Source organism: Pristiophorus japonicus, chromosome 12 (assembly GCF_044704955.1).
Source record: "Pristiophorus japonicus isolate sPriJap1 chromosome 12, sPriJap1.hap1, whole genome shotgun sequence".
NCBI lineage: Eukaryota > Metazoa > Chordata > Chondrichthyes > Pristiophoridae > Pristiophorus > Pristiophorus japonicus.
Genome location: NC_091988.1, coordinates 37,786,918 through 37,799,793, shown reverse-complemented (window position 1 = coordinate 37,799,793; position 12,876 = coordinate 37,786,918).

Below are 12,876 nucleotides of genomic sequence, written 5' to 3'. Positions count from 1 at the left end.
GGTCCCTCGAGCCTGCTCCGCCATTTAATAAGATCATGGCTGATCTGATCATGGACTCAGCTCCACTTCCCTGCCCGCTCCCATAACTCTTCACTCCCTTATCGCTCAAAAATCTGTCTATCTCCACCTTAAATATATTCAATGACCAGCCTCCACAGCTCTCTGGGGCAGAGAATTCCATAGATTTACAATCCTCCGAGAGAAGAAATTCCTCCTCATTTCAGTCTTAAATGGGCGGGCCCCTTACTCTGAAACTATGCCCCCTAGTTTTAGTTTCCACCTTGTCGAGCCCCCTCATTATCTTATATGTTTCGATAAGATCATCTCTCATTCTTCTGAACTCCAATGAGTAGAGGTCCAACCTACTTAACCTATCCTCATAAGTCAACCCCCTCATCTCCGGAATCAACCGAGTGAACCTTCTCTGAACAGCCTCCAATGCAAGTTAGTGATGTCGTAAGAATATATCACAAAAACTGCAAGGCATCAAGGAAGTGAGATTGCTTCCAACTCCTTCAGGGGCCTCACTCCTTGACCGGAATTTTTCCATTGCAGAGCGTGCGGGTTCGAGGGCGGGTCGGCGGTTAAAAGCGCGGAAATTGACAGCACGTCGACAACCCGCCGTCATACCGCTGACTTCCGCATTTAACTCAGACGCGTTTCGAGCCGTTTTGGAGATGGACGTCTCCATTCTCTGTACAGTCACACACATCGTGTACAGTCACACATCGTGTACAGTCACACATAACGTGTACAGTCACATACATCGTGTACAGCCACACACATCGTGTACAATCACACACATCGTGTACAGTCACACACATTGTGTACAGTCACACACGTGTACAGTCATACACATCGTGTACAGCCACACACATCGTGTACAGCCATACACATCGTGTACAGTCACACACATCGTGTACAGCCACACACATCGTGTACAGTCACACACATCGTGTACAGCCACACACATCGTGTACAGTCACACACATCGTGTACAATCACACACATCGTGTACAGCCACACACATCGTGTACAGTCACACACATCGTGTACAGCCACACACATCGTGTACAGTCACACACATCGTGTACAGTCACACACATCGTGTACAGTCACACACATCGTGTACAGCCACACACATCGTGTACAGCCACACACATCGTATACAGCCACACACATCGTGTACAATCACACACATCATGTACAGTCACACACATTGTGTACAGTCACACACAACGTGTACAGTCATACACATCGTGTACAGCCACACACATCGTATACAGCCACACACATCGTGTACAGCCACACACATCGTATACAGCCACACACATCGCAGCTGCAAAAGCTGCCAGAGCCTCGCTCAATTGTAGCTGCTCCTCCAAGATCACCCTTTTTCTCAATAGCCCCGAGGTTCAGCATTTGCATGCATCTCAGCAGAGCTTGGAGTGTCCTGCGCCCTCTGGTGGGGACTCTCCACTGCTGTTCCTGTCTCTATCATCTGCTCTTGCTCACTTGTGATTTGTGAGACACTCGGTGACAACATTACTCTATCTGTTACAGGACCCAGCAGGGTGTGTGTATCTGTGCTGGTGCTGGCTGAGCTTGGATCCGCTGACAGTGCACCCTCAGAGACTGGCGCTTCCTCTGAGGAGTCATCTTCCTCCTCCGGCTGGATGGGGGTGGGAGGGGGGGCACTTGATGGACCTGTGGGAGACTAAAGAGATGAATTAGAAGTCTTATGATAAGAATGTATAATATTACCATTATGCACATGATGGCATTTCACTGGCTGCTGACATCAGTCACCATGACTGCTGTATGCCATGTGGCTGTATGAGATGTCATTCTGTCACCAGGTTGCTGGGAGGTCCCCCTCTCTCCGTCTCCCACCTCCAGAGATTTCTAGCACCTCCTCCTCTGCTGGAGGCAAATTTGTGGATATTGGAGGGCCACCTCCGGTTCTCTGCCTCTCCCTATTGTTGTGTGCTCTCTTCTGCAAGGAGGGGAAGAAGAGAACTTGAGTGAGAGTGATGGAATGAGTGCACGGAATGGATGAGGGACTGAAGTGACATTGCCGAATGGCCTCCTTCTATGGTGTTAATGCTATGATTGCATTAGGATGAGGGTGAGTGTCAGTGGTGATTAGTCAGATGGGGATGTGAGTAGGTGCATAGACAATGAGGGATGGGTGCACCTGGAAGGTCGGTTGGTGTGAGGAAAGATGTGCAGGAATAAGCTTGGGAAGGCAGAGTGATGGCGTTGGGGTGACACGCACATGTGGATGTAGATGAATGTGGCATTGAACTCACCTTTCCTGACCTCATTAGATCATTAAATCTATTGTAGCGCTGGATCCAAGTCCACCTCACAACATCACTGCAACTGACCACCTCCGTGATCTTCCAGGCCCAGAGCTGGTCAAAGGCATCCTGCAAGGCCATCTTTAGCCTCTGGCCCTGACACACAGCGGCCTTCCACCAGCTGTGCTGCATCCGCAGGGGACAGACACACTGTGGAGGAGCACTAGATTTGTTAAAGAAAAGAGGGGACATAAGGAAGTGCACAAGGGTGATGAGTAAATACATTATGAAATCGTTTATTGGCATGATATAAATATGGATTGGAATGTTTAATCTCTGCTGTTGTCTCTCATTTCAGTTTTAGGGCTTTGGAAAGGAAGGGAAAATAGCTGTGGTGATGAGGACACCAGAGGAATCGGGAAGTGGGATGGAATTCACTGGAACCGAACTCTGATGAGACGGTCGCGGATCCCCCTTGCAGATCGCCAAGGACTCACTGCCTCCTCCATCGCTGTTGTTGCTCCTCCTCCTTCTTACATGGTGCGGTTATGCCTGGTGGCAATGGTTGCGCCCTCAGGATGGCGAGTTTGTGCAGCATGCAGCAGACAACGACGAATATGTTCACTTACTCAGGCGAGTCATGAGCCAGATGGAGAGAGGATAACCCTTGTCTCCGGGCAGCCTGCCGCGAGCTTGATGAGATGGCTGCAACAGAGCTGGCACAGGATTTTTTTCATTCATTCAGGGATGTGGGCATCACTGGAAAGGCTAGCATTTATTACCCATCCCTAATTGCCCTTGAGAAGGTGGTGGTGAGCCACCTTGTTGAACCGCTGCAGTCTGTGTGGTGAAGGAACTCCCACAGTGCTGTTAAGGAGGGAATTCCAGGATTTTGACCCAGCCACGATGAAGGAAAGGCGATATATTCCCAAGTCAGGATGGTGTGTAACTTGGAGGGGAATTTGCAGGTGATGGTGCTCCCATGCCCCTGCTGCCCTTGTCCTTCTAGGTGGTAGAGTACTGATTCATCAGCTGAGGGAGGGTGGTTGGTGATAATCAGCAGTAGGTTTCCTTGTCCATGCTTGACCTGAAGCCATGAGACTTCATGGGGTCCGGAGTCAATATTGAAGATTCCCAGGGCCACTCCCTCCCGACTGTATACCACTGTGCCACCACCTCAGGTGGGTCTGTCCTGCAGGTATAGGACATACTTTGGGATGGTGATGGAAGAGTCTGGGACATTGGCTGAAAGGTACGATTTGGAGTATGACTATGTCAGGCTGTTGTTTGACTAGTCTGTGGGACAGCTCTCCCAATTTTGGCACAAGTCCCCAGATGTTAGTGTAGAGGACTTTGCATGGTCGACTGGCATCGTGGCTGCTGCCAGGATAGCGGGCATTCACGGTGAGGATTCTGTATGTGTGATCACACACCAGCTGCACATTCAGTGAGTGCAAGCACCATGGGGAAGCCTGCTATCCTGCTGAAGCCACATGCACACTCATGCTGCCTCCCTCTGGTCATGGGGAAGGAAATGTAATCCCTCCTTCTATACATGGCAGATGGAGCAATGGACGGTAAACTGAGAGATGTTGGAGATGTCCAATGTCACACCCTGGAAAAATCCATTGGCGTAGAAATTGAGCGCGATGGTGATCTTGACTGCCACTGAGAAAGTTGTCCTCACCCTGGTCTGAGGCTCGAGGACTGGTTGCAGGAGATGGCAGAGCTCTGTGACCACATCCTTGCTGAAGCGCAGCCTTTGAACACACTGTTCCTCAGTGAAATTGATGTAGGAAAACTGCTGCCGGAATACCCTGGAAGGATAAGGTTTCCTGTTGCCAGCCCTGTTGGGCCTCCTTGCTCTGGCCACATTTTGCTGCCTTTCTCCCTGTGCCTTTCCCTGTGCTGCTCTCGGTGCTTTTTCCTGTACTTCTCTATCTTGCTCCCCGTCTTTCTGCCTTTGTCTTTGTCTAAGTAATCTCTGACAGTGACATCGGAGCAGGAGGTCGAGTGCCACCATAGCCCCCATGAAATGAGTTAAATGTGATTTCAAATCTGCCCTGAATGATACAGGGGAATAGTTTGGAGGCAGAACAGTCCTTGAAGTCAAAATTGCTGCAATTTGTTCACCAGCCACTCTGCCTATTGTTAGCAAGCTGCAAAGAGTAATCGCTGACAACATTTTGTTTTTCAAGAAGGCGCCATGTTGCGCAAGCGGCAATTTCGTTAGTCGTGTGACTAGTAATTGCCTGTGACGGTTCTTGAATTAAATATCAAATTCATAGGCAGTCCCTCGAAGCGAGGATGACTTGCTTCCACGCCAAAAAGGAATGAGTTCACAGGTGTTTCAAATATTCCAGATCCCGAACTACATCTTGGAGGGTGGAAAATGCCTGTGCTTGGATTTTTTAACGTGTGGTGGCCATTGCACACCAGCCACCACATGGGCTTGACAGAGCTAGGCCTTGGTCCAGTGGCAAGGATTAACCAAGATGACTGGAGACCTGCTCTGCTGCACGGACCGAGTGCACACACAGATAGCAGTGTGGGCTGGCTCGTGCTGCCCCTGGGCCCTCGCCTCTTCTGGGCCGCAAACTCACGACTCTCTTGGGCCCCGGTCACTTCCTTCTACAAACTCTTGCCGCTCCTTCGCCCATCCTGCTGTGCCTGCCCGCACTGCAATCAGCGACCTGATTTGCAGCCGTCGCCCCCCTGCAGTGGTATACCGCCGCACGCTGCTCCCTTTGTTGGCCCAGGCCTGCTGATGGTCTTGCAGGCCGGGACCGCGCTGGGCCGCCGCATGATTGCAATATAAAATATCAATGCAATATCAAATTACACACTAGACAATGGCAGTAGCTTTAATGTTCGTTTAATATAGAAGAAGTACAAGACTCACCACTTCTACTCTATTTAACTCCGCAGAAAGGCGTTCCAAAAGGTGTTCCTTGCCGCTCAAAATACTCTCATAGTTACCCAATACGTCCCCGGGTGATCAATCCGGTCCTGACACTGTTTCTTAAAGGGTCTCTCCCCTGGTCCCAGCTTCTGTCGAATGTTGGTCCTAGGTCCTCGCTCAAGGCTGTCCAAACTTGTCTATCTTTATACCTTTTTTCCCTCAGTTAATCTTTTCGGTGGCGGTGAAACAATAAATCCCATTTCCCAAATAAGCACTCCTGATGAATGTTTAGGCCTTCACATTCTGCATGGTCAGAGTGCAGTTCTTAGCAGTGCTGTTCTTGAAACCACACTGGGCCTCGTTGGTAGGATAGATCTTGTATGGGCAGAGCACAGTCCGGGTAGTTCAGCTGCAATGGTGCAGACTGGTCCCAGTCATTCCCGTAGGTAGATTTACCGCATATGGTTTCATATTGGTCAGGCCTATTCATACTCCATCTTGTATCGTTCCGACATTCCTTACGTCAAACAGAGTCATGCCGGTCTGATTATTAAATACTGGTATCCCCAATATTATTCCAATCACTGGCGTTCCTGTCGGCCCGGCGCATTCCTCGTTGAACCACACCTTGCAGTGTTCTTGCAGTTGGCTTCCATCTAGAGGATGCTATTCCTTATTCGAGGTCAGAGTCTGAATTTGGGTATTATTAATCCAGGTGGGGACTTTACCCTCATTGGCTTCCTGCAGGTTTTCCCGTAATTGTTCTATCATCCAGTTTCCATAAATATGACACAAAACTTGTGCCCGAGTTTGGTTCTCTGCTTTCTTGGCAGTATTGATTAATTGGCTGATAGTCTGAGCGTGACTTTCCAATACGGTGACCATTCTTTTCTCCAGCTTACTGCCATCTTTTCCTGCCTCCGCTACCTGTCTCTGATTATCATTTAAAACTATTTAAAACCTGTTTTATTTTTCTGGTCAATCCTTTTATCAAATTAGTAATATCTAAGGTATTGACTGTGGCCATTCCGGCCACGACCGCTGTACCTATGTCTTTTATAATGCTTCTTTTCTGCCTACTCTTACTTTCTGTTTCCCTCAGTCCTATTTCTTGTCTCAGTAGTAGTGAAGTCAGGTCCTGATACAATTTCCTTAAATTGTACGGGCACCAGTTGGGTAACTGAATATTAAGTACAACAGGTATCAATTCATACTGTACATTGTCATACACAACCTTTCTTGCCAGTCTTTTAACAACACCTCCTTGGTCCTAGTTCAATATATGGCAAACCACAGTAATAAACAAACACACAAAATTCAAAATCATTGGTCCATATTTCAGTTGATTACTCCATTCGTTGAGTAGGTCCTGAAAATATTCTGTTCATGGTATGGGATTACTTTTTGCATATAGGTCCACCCTGTAGGATAATAAAACATATTATCAATTGCTCTCTTACGGAGTAGGTCTTCTCAATCTCCTCAAACCCGGGGCAGAGCCAGGCAAAGTATTGGATGGTTTCTAGTCCAAGCAACTACGTTCCTTTCTCTCTCAGGCAACCGTCGTCCTCGTTTCTTTTTCCTGGCCGGGGAGGATGGCTCGAGGTGTGAGACTCATAGCTTCGAAATTCTGTGACAAGCTGTCCGTTGGCCTTGGTGCCATTTCATTGTGGGGGGTGGGGGCGCAGGCTTTGTCAGGTGTCCCTGGGGCGAGTACCTGGTCATCTTCTGAATTAATACCTCCTTCTGTGATGGCTTCCTCTGAACTACTTGCGGTCTCTAAATTTTGGGTAGGCGCCAAGATGGGTATTAAACCTTGGGCTGGGATCGGGTTAGCTGCTGGGTCGGGTGGGGCGAGCCTGGTCTCCCCTGAATCTAACATGACGTGGTACATTTAACTGTTCATTTTCCCAAAGGGTTTTAGCTGGTTAAAGTGGTGCCACTTATACTTCCCTTGGCCATCCATGACCTTGAACACTGAGGCATTAGCCTTTTCCATTATATTAAATGGTCCGGCATATTTAGGGACAAGGAAAGTTCCTTCTTTCTGTACGTTTACCATTACTTGGTCCCCGATTTTTAGTTCCCGTGGGTGTATCTTTCCATCAAAGTAGGCCTTACTTTGTTTATGTTTGTTTCCCAAATTCATTGCGGCAGCTATTCTAGCCGCTTCCAAATACTTGATCAAGTCTGATATGTATTTCTCTGAGGACAGGGAGGTTTTCTAGATCTCATTCAAATCTAATCTCATGAATGCTTGAACACCTCTCATGACTTTTCCGGTCATTAGCTCATGGAGTTAATAGCCTGTAGAGGCTACCACTGTATTTCGGATGGCCATTAATACATAATGGAGGACCTTGTTCCAGGATGCGTGGTTCTGCGGTACTAATTTTCAATTGTTTTTAATGTTCGATTCATGCGCTCTACCATTCCGCTTGATTCCGGATGCTAGGCAATATGGAATTTCTGTTTTACCCCTGCCAACTGCATGACCTGCTGCATAACTTGTCCCATGAAATGTGTTCCCTGGTCAGAATCGATGCCCTCTGGCAATCCCCATCTGGAGAACACTTCTTCCATAAATATTTTTGCGGTTGTGGCAGCCGAATTATTGTTAGTTGGAAATGCTTCGATCCATTTGGAGAATACGTCCACCACTACCAGGATGTATTTCTTACCACCGGCACAGCTGGGTAAAGGTCCTACATAGTCTATCTAAAGTTGAGTCCAAGGGCCCTTGCCCTGTCTAGTATGTCCTAATTCTGCCTGGTTTTTGTTCTGTGTTGGATTGTTCTGAGTACATATCAGACAGTTTTTGACATACACTTCCACTTCTTATTGTATTCCAGGCCACCAGCATAGCTCCTTCAATTTGGCCTTGGTCTTACCTATTCCTTGATGCCCATTGATATTGTGGCATTGGTAAATCAATTCTCCCCTTTCTGACACCGGGACTACATATTTGCCATCTTTAAGTACTATTCTGTTGTGGAGCTGTAAATTTTGTCCTAAGTATGGTTTGGGACTTGGGTTTCCTAATTGTATGTTTTTAAGATCAGGGTCTGTAGCCTGACTGGCTGCCAAGTCCAGTATAGGGCGGGTAACAGCAACTGCTGCCATTGGTGCGGTTTTTACGTTTTCCAAGGGGTCCCATAGGAAACCTGTACGGGCTGCTTCTCTTTCTAGTTCGTCCGCCATTCGGTTCCCTCGGGGGTATTCTTAGTATGTGCTTTGACTTTGGTTGTGACGTACGGACCTTGGTTTGAGGTGGCTGTATCAAAAATCAATTTTAAAATTGGGGCTGTAGCGGCCTTCCATCTGTGGAGGTGAAACTTCTAGCTTGCCAGATGTGCAGGAAGTCAGTCAGACTGTTACATGTGTAACTGCTGTCGGAATAAATTTAGACAGGCGTTGTGTAGTCTTCTGCGTGCATGACTACGTAGGTGATCGCGCTTAGTTCTGCAATTTGAGCTCCTTTACTGCCTTCTAATTTAATTGGCGTCTGTTCTAAAGCCTGTTTGTCGTCCGGGGTCATTTTTATTACTGAAAATACTGTGCACTGCTGCCCGTTTATAATTGCGGAAGAGTCGTCCACGTAAATGTGGGTTTTAAATTCGACTTCGTGAATGTTGTCTTTTCCTCCCTCCCTTTCTGATTGAAAGGGACCATCTAAGGTACCTGAAATCAGAATCTCGCACTGATGTGGGTCGTCAGGGTACAACATGTTGAGAGCTAGATTAGTGGTTTTGGGCTGCAATGTCCCCTCCTTGGAGAAGAAGGGTCCAGCGTGCGATTCACTGGGAACAGACTGAGCCTTCCTTGAGATTTCCATCCATCAGCATTTTGATGGGGGTGTGTGGCGTTAAGATAATAAGGGGGCTAAGTCCAATTATAGGGGAGAATTTATGAACCGCCTAAAAGACACTGAGAAGATTCTTCTCACAGGGCTGCAAAGTTGCTTCCACTGGTGTTATGACGCGTGAGGCGTAAGCTAAGGATTGGAGTTTGTCATGATGGTGCTCTAACTTCAGAGAGGCATGTACCTCTGTGAGGCATGTGTTATCAGCTTGATTCCAAGCATTTTATTTTAAAGCAAAGTCTTAAGTTCAATCTTGCACCATCAGTAGTCCTGCTTAGAAGGGGAAAAAACAGAAACTCCATTGTGGCTTTTTCGTGCCAGCCCAATGGGTTAATTCATCAATCCTCATCCCCTTTCTGACAATGAAGGAAACATCCACTCCAATTCGAAACTTAAAATTTTCTTAAAATTTTAAAATGCTCAAAATATTTACATTCAGCTCTGCAAAAAGGTGGTGCTTTCTGACGTCTGGTGCAGAGAGTTATCTTCCTTTTTTCGTATTTTAAAAGTTTGACAAACACAACGATGATACCAACAATCTGTAAAGCATGCATACCAATAGCATTCATTGCAATCCTTCTGTACTCCATGCATAATAGCATTCCCTCCCTTTTCTCCACTGTCACAGATTCTGGAATTGGTCAGAAAATGTTTATTTTAAAATACCAAATATATGTGATTGCCTCATGTCCGGAACTAGAGGTTTTTCACACAATTTAAACCAACCAAAATTCCACCATGGCCATAATGAAAGTTTGGTTTTCACAGGTTAATTAACCTCAATAACTCCAAATTAATTCAAACCAATTTCAAACTAACCAGTGCCAGTTGAAAAACTACAGACACACAGACAAATAAACATCTACGTGTTTTTTAACTTTACCATTCACACTGAAGCATCGCACACAATACATTTCATAACTTTTCAAACATCCATAGTAGCAAATTCTACGTTCTATTTTTTTAGATTCATAGAAATGCTTTTCTATTTTTTTCGTCTCTTAAACAAACGGCTCATTACCGTAAACACAATGCTTCCTTGAACCACAAATATACATTGACATGCTTTGTACTTCCTTTTGGATCCTGCAGGGTCCTTCTGCTCACTTTGTTTCATTGTTTCCTGAAAACTCTTGCTGTCAGCTTTCAGATTTTTAAAACTGCTTTTGCAACTACTGAGGATCTGCTTCAAGTTCACATCCCCCAACTCTGGGTTACCCTTATTTTTCTTGCTATTATCTGCCATAGTCATATTAGAGGTCAGATGCAACGTATGGAGGTTTTTTATTGTTTTGGAGAGTCTCAATTTGATTGGCTTGCCTGCCAATTTAAGCCTCAATCCCTTACCTTCATCTGTCAATTTTTCTACATCTGTCTGAAGTCCTGATTTTTCATGCTCCCATTGGTTTTGTAAAGTTTTGTTAAGGTCTTACTGCTCAAGTAATTCTGCATAACATGCTGCCATTAGGACACATTTAGACTCCCTCCTCTTCTTTTCTTTTTTGGTTTTGTCGAAGAATAAGTCTCCTCTGGGAAATCCGGGTGAGCTCATTGTTTCAAGCCATCCCCTGACATTTTCGATCAGGGTCTGGTTAAACTGCTCTTCCCACGACTGGGAGGTTCCACCTTTTCCTGCCATTTCTCCTATGTCTTTCTTAGTTCAATTTATTTTAACTCAGAATCATCCCATTTGGGTCATCAATGTTGCGCAAGCGGCAATTTCGCTAGTCGTGTGACTAGTAGTTGCCTGCGACGGTTACTGAGTTAAATATCAAATTACACACTAGACAATGGCAGTAGCGTTAATGTTCGTTTAATACAGAAAAAGTACAAGATTCACCACTTATACTCTATTTAACTCTGCAGAAAAGGCGTTTCAAAAGGTGTTTCTTTCCGCTCAAAATATTCTCATAGTTACCCAATACGTTCCCGGGTGATCAATCCGGTCCTGACACTGTTTCTTCAAGGGTCTCTCCCCCGGTCCCAGCTTCTGTCGAGTGTTGGTCCTAAATCCTCGCTCTGCACTGTCCAAACTTGTCTATCTTTATACCTTTTTTTCCCCTCAGTTAACCATGTGTGTTGCTATTAATTGCCTGCTTGTTTTTACAAGAAGTACAGAGACATTCTGCTGTTATCGCAACTTGTCTCTTGCCTCCAAGAGTTATTACCAAGTCAGAGTTTCCCTTACCGTGTGTGAACCTTATCTTGATCAATTAAGTCTTTTCTTACCACCCCTTGCTGTTTCCACAGCTGGTCCTGTTATGGAAACTCCCTCCTGTCCATTGGCCTTCAGCCTGTTATTCCAACACCTGACCTTTTGTTCGGTCATTAGCAATTGCTGGAACTTTGTTAATTGGCATTCAGCATTTACACACTATCTCTTACCCAGGGCGAATCCTTTGAATTTGGCTTTATTATCCTGTAGCCCTTATCTCATTCATCCTGAGGTTAATGCCTGCTTGTTTTTTTTGTGCAAGAGAGTCTATTAGTTTTTAGACCCCAGGTCTGAACTAACTTCTTAATCCTTTCTGATATTTCCACATTCGCCATGAATGGCCTGCTCCTGCACCTATTTTCTATGTTTCTAAATAGCGCTGCTTCAGCTGACTCCCAAATCCAACTCAACAGCTGAAGCGGTCATTGTCACTGCCAGGCGGTAAGTGAGGGTGCGTGGCCGAATTTCACTTCTGGGGCAGTAACAGCGCGCTGTGCACGCCGATTACATCATTGCCGCGCACAGCCGAGCGGGCCGTGTCTGGCAAAACCCCTGCCCAATTCCCCGGGGGGTGGGGGAGTGCGCTATTCTTGCTGCGCCCAGGCGAAAAACCTTGTAGGCGGCGCTAACAGCTGGCACATAAGAGCCAATTTCAGTCCCATTGTTTGTAACAGATTTCATATGTTAAGTAATACACGATATAACTATCTGCTATAAACACAGATCAGGCAGCATGCATGCGACTTCCAGCATCCGCAGTATTGCTTTTATAACTATCTGCTATTGTTTGAGTTTTGCATCTGCAACTTTATTTCTGAATAAGCCTAATTGGTACTTTGCAAATCAAATGATATGTTTTTTCAAAGTTTTATTTGTCCGTCAGTAGAACATACTGTATTATTTCCATTGTTCACTTGCAGCAATGCAAGGCAAATACATTTGTGCATAAGTTACAAGCATCAGGGAGATACTTGTGAAACTACGCATTGGCCATTAGAAAACATTATTTGGAGTGATAGTGATCAACTATTGGGTCAGATACCCCATGTATCTTCCAATCAATACTTTCAAGATCCTTTCCTGAGCCATGGAAAGCCACAATACCACACTTGGGGGCATCCTTCACCATGGTTGGTCCATTGTTCAAGATGGTGAATAGATCTACCAGCACAGTATCATTTAAACATCGAGATTCTTTCAGAAATGCCTGGAAGAGATACTTCTGCCCAGTTTCTAACAATATCCAACACACTATTAAGGAAAATATCAAATAAGATGGAGCACTTGAATGATTCTTTTATTGCTTGCATCAATTTTTTTGACGGAGGGGTGGTGGTAGCGGGGAGGCAAATGTATTTAAAATGATGAGCTTTTTCTGGTTTCGGAAAACACAATGAAACTTTTTTTTAAAAACTTTTTATTTTGAAGTTTTAACCCATGATACAAGTGAGTACAAGAAAAAAAAACAATTACAAAAAATGAATAAACCAACTGAAAATCACACTGTACAAGGCACAACATTTAAAAAGGTGGAGGTCGTGTAATCCAGGCAGAAACCATCAGCAATACCTGGTGCAGGACATCACAAGCAGAA